The sequence below is a fragment of the Pinus tabuliformis genome, chromosome X, assembly GCF_031772625.1.
Source record: "Pinus tabuliformis cultivar Carrire ecotype Pingquan chromosome X, CPIR1, whole genome shotgun sequence".
Classification (NCBI taxonomy): domain Eukaryota; kingdom Viridiplantae; phylum Streptophyta; class Pinopsida; order Pinales; family Pinaceae; genus Pinus; species Pinus tabuliformis.
In genome coordinates, this window is record NC_142308.1 from 620,145,296 (window position 1) to 620,150,250 (window position 4,955).

Below are 4,955 nucleotides of genomic sequence, written 5' to 3' on the forward strand. Positions count from 1 at the left end.
ATGACTTAATGAATGTGGTCCGTGAGGAATCAATTTTCACATCAACCTCGGATTTAACTACGTTTTCTGAACTTGTTCACTCTGATGAGAAAATTCGTGAAATCCTATGTGTAGATGATTTACCATGGGAAGATCTCCATCACAGATCTTCGTTTTTACCTGAGGATGATCGTTTTGAAAATGATTTCTCATCAATCTTTACGACTGAATATGTCAAGGAACCTCAGAATCCAATGAAACATCTCGATTCAGAGTTAAATTTCGGAAACATCTCTCGAACTATTCCCATTGACATTTCGGTTAAGTTCAAAATTGTTGAGAACATTCATATAGGTGCCTCGTGTACAGATGACGAAATTCAATTATATAAGGCCCTATTTCAAGAATTCCGCGACGTGTTTGCCTGGTCCTATGAGGAAAAGCCAGGAATTGATCCCGCGATTGTTGTTCATGAGATTAAGACTTACCCGGACGCTAAACCCGTCCGGCAACGTTTGCGTCAGATTCACCCACGAAAAGCTGCTGCAATTAAAGCAGAAATTGAAAAACTGTTGAAAGCAGGTTTCATTTATCCGATCCTGCTAATGGATTGGGTATTGAATATTGTTCCGGTTAACAAAAAACAGGGGACAATAAGAATATGCATCGACTATAGGGATATTAATCGAGCCTGTCCAAAGGACAACTACCCAACTCCCTATATCGATCAAATCATTGATGATTGTGCTGGCAGTGAAATATTTTCCTTTATGGACGGTTTTTCCGGATACAATCAAATCAATATTCTACCCACCGATCAACCAAAAACAGCTGTCATTTGTCCATGGGGGACATTTGCTTATTGCAAATTACCTTTTGGGCTTAAGAATGCCGGAGCAACTTTTCAGAGGGCGATGTCTTATGCGTTTCATGACATCAAGCACATTGTGCAACCCTATCTCGATGACTTGCCTGCTCATTCATTACACCGAGCTGATCACCTCGTCCATTTACGAGCAATCTTTATGAGGTGTAGGCATTATCGTATTCGATTGAACCCACACAAATGTGTCTTCTGTATAGAAACGGGTCGATTGCTGGGATATGTAGTTTCGAAAGCTGGCATTCGCGTTGATCCCTCGAAGGTCGAAGCTATCATCAATTTGCCTCCTCCTTCGAGTCTTCGCCAACTCCAAAGTTTGCAGGGGAAAACAAACTTTTTACGATGATTCATTCCTAACTACGCTGAGGTTACAAAGGGTTTTACACGGTTGTTAAAACAAAACACTCAATTCTCTTGGGATGAGATAGCTCAAAAATATTTTGATGCACTCAAACACGCGTTGACCCATGCACCGTTGTTGCATCCTCCCAACTACAGCCAGGATTACTTTTTGTATCTCGCCGCCTCCCATTCTACGATTGGAATGGTCTTAGTTCAGGAAGATGAATTCAGAACGGAACATGTGATATATTACCTTAGTCGAACGTTAAATCCAACTGAGCTAAAATAGTCACATGTGGAGAAATTGGCATTGGCAGTCGTTCAAGCTGTCCAACATTTTCGTCACTACATTTTACTACGTAAAACTATGGTAATTTCGGATTGCAACCCTATGATCTACATTTTGACCAAACAATTGCTAGGGGGCAAGTACTCTAAATGGATTGTTATCCTGCAGGAGTTCAACTTGGAGTTTGAGAAATCTAAGTCTAAGAAATCTTTAGTTTTTGCAGAGTTAATGTGTGACTTCCCGCGTGCTGACACGAAAACTGTGGCGGAGGAGCCCATTGTGGACGAATCCTTGTTTCTAATCAGCACTTTAGATCCGTGGTATGGGGATATCATCGTCTATCTCCAGCCCAATCCTTTCGGCCAGAAATTTCAAGGTCGGAACTTCGCAAAATTCGCTTCCAGTCTCAACAATTCAAAATTATTGGAGATACTCTTTATCACCGTGGGGCAGACTCTATTTTTCGACGTTGCTTAACTCACGAAGAGGCTGAAAGGGTTCTAAATGACTATCACTCTGGAGCATGTGGCGGTCATATGTCTAGGTATGCCACAGCCCAAAAGATATTGCGCGCTGGCTATTTCTGGCCATCCTTGTTTAAAGATTGTATTACCGCGGTCCGAAAATGCCACAACTGCCAGATTTTTTATCGTAAGATGCGCGCTCCACCTGCTCCTCTCCACCCTATAATTGTCGTCTGTCCTTTTGCCAAATGGGGTATCGATTTTATTACATGTAACCCTCACTCGGCCGGGGGGCATGTGTATATCATCCTTGCGGTAGATTATTTTACTAAGTGGGCCGAGGCGATGCCTACATTCGAGGCAGACGGCAAGACAGCTGCAATTTTCGTGTTCAATCATATAATTGCTAGGTTTGGTGTCCCACAAGCAATAATCACTGATCATGGGCGTCATTTTCAAAACATTATGATGACCGAACTTACAGGCCAGCTTGGTTTACGTCACGATAGTTCAACCCCTTATTATCCACAAGCGAATGGTCTGGTTGAATCCATCAACAAAGTTTTAGTTATCATGATCCGACAAATCATTGGGATTGTTACACTAAAAAATGTCACCATGGCTATTTACAGTTAGTATGGCTCTATCAACAGTCATGCTATCCTCCTGGGCAAGTCTTGTGCCTCTGCTCTCCATGTCAAACTCCAAAAAGAGAGAAAGTCTTAGTAAATGTGTTTATCTCTAGGTACGCAGATTCTCTCGGCCTTACCTGCGTATACGCACCTAATGTTCACAAAAACTGCGTACTTGTACGCTCTGTATGTAAAGGGGCAGGTGCGTACCCCTGTAAAGGTCAAAAGGCGCGAGTTTCATCTTTAAAAAGTTACTTGTGGTCATTTCTAGAGCATTCTACAAGGTTGTTCGACGTGTATTGATCGCCTCCAGATGGTTCATGTACCCCTATGAAAGAGGAATTTATCCCATCAAGAGAGGAGCTATCCCATCCAAAGAGGGGATTATCCCATTGATGGTGGACCTGATTAACTTCCTCTTGAGCACTATAAATACAGGCATTGGGCCAGAAGGAGGAGAGGTTGAAAGCTAAACATTTCTAAGGGTAGATGCTGCTGGAATTAGGACTCCCATTTAGAAGCTTGTGAGGAGAGATTCCCATCCTTTCTTGTTTCATTTGGAAGTGGGTGAGCTTTGTCAAAGTAAAGGAGAACTCTCGATGGACCCTGGGAGGGACTTGAACAACACCAAGGCTCAGGTTGTAATTGTTCCTTTTGTTTCCTATTAATGCAAATGAGTCCATTCTTCTCAATAACTTGTTATTTATGAGTTGTTTCATGTACTCCTTGGTCTATATGTTAAATATGTTTTATTTTATGAGATTATCAAGTGCTATTTAATCGTTTGATTGTTAGTGAATGCAGGTTTCGAAGTGAAGGAGGAGCTCATCCGGATCAGCGAGGCTGGACTACTACAACAGCGTTGGACTACAGATAGGATCTAAACATTTGATTTCTCGTATGGTAAATGCATGTTTAGAGAAGGATTGCTCTTGTTTGTCTTGTTTGTCACTAGAGAGTCTTAGGCTCCTAGGGAGGTTGGTTGTGTCCGCATTATCGACTCTTTCCGCCTGACAAAATGGCGACTCCACTGGGGACTCCATTGATGTGAAAGTTTTTTCCTTTGTATGCAACTTTGATCTGAGAAAAGTCATTTATTTTCTGGTTTTTGGCTCTATGACTTTGTATTTGGGTGGGCTAGCTTAGGGTTAAATTAGATTTAGTTTTTCTTGGTTTTTCCAGTAGTACGCACCCTCTGAGTATTGCACAGTGCGTACCTGTACGCACTGTTGCTGTGTGCACAGAGCGGGCCCGCACTTGTCTTAACAGGTTTCCTGCGTACCCTGCTTAAAATTAAGAAATTTCCATTTTTTACATTTTTCCTCTTAGATTTTACTTTTTCTTAGTTTTTACTGCCCAGATCCATTAGTCTCCTGTTAAAGATCTTCACCTGAACTTGTTTCGATAGCATCGAGTGTTTTAGTGGATTTCATAGAAGTTTAAGCCCTAGGGTTTATTTTTTGAGTAGGTCCTGTAGTGACTTTGGCGGTAGAAGTTGTCAAGCCTTAGATCTCTCTGGTTTTGTCAGTCTTCTTAGGAGTCAGACCTGTCATAAAGTCTACCTGTGAGAGCAACTTACCTTTGAGTTGTCTCTTTGGCGAATTTCGAAGTGCTTGTTGATTGAGTATTGAATTCCATTTTACAAAAAGAACAAAAAGATTTGAGTTTTGTTTTGACTGGTTTTTTGATTCTGCATTAGCTGGTCCTTGACTTGATTGTGGTCAAGTAAAACAACCTAGAATCATCCTTGTAGGCTTTTGCCTCGTTAGGTTTGCTTTAGAGTAAATTTCCTTTTGATTTGCTTGTGAGTCAATTTTTCATAGATTTTATAGATTTTGAGATTGATTTTCGTTAAAATAGATTTATATGCTTTATTAAATAAGAAAAAATACAAAAACATCTCCTTTGAAAAGTTTTGTTTTGAAAGAGAAAGGATTTTTCGTGCACGTAATGAGTGGTCATGTTTGTATGCTTGGAAAGATAAAGAGTTTTATTTCCTTGATTTTCGTTGCCAAGAGAGTTGTTTTTATATAAATTTGCATTCTCTAAACTTTCTTAGCTAAGAATTTCATTGAAAAAGAAAAGTAGCGTAAATCATCTTAAGTGCATCTTTGTAGTGGTTGCGAGCCGAGTCTACACACCATTGGTTTCATTTCCGCTACCTTTTGTCTTTAAGAAAAACCATAAAATTAACGCTTAAAGTAAAATCAACTTAGTAACTTTTATTTACTAGGGCTCTGAAACACCAATCTAGATCAGGCTAGTGTCTTGGAGTAGGAGAGTAATTAACTCTCCAAGACAACAAAACCAAACAAGTAGCTTATCTTGTGATAGAATAAATCCAATTGTCTCATTTGTACTCTGGG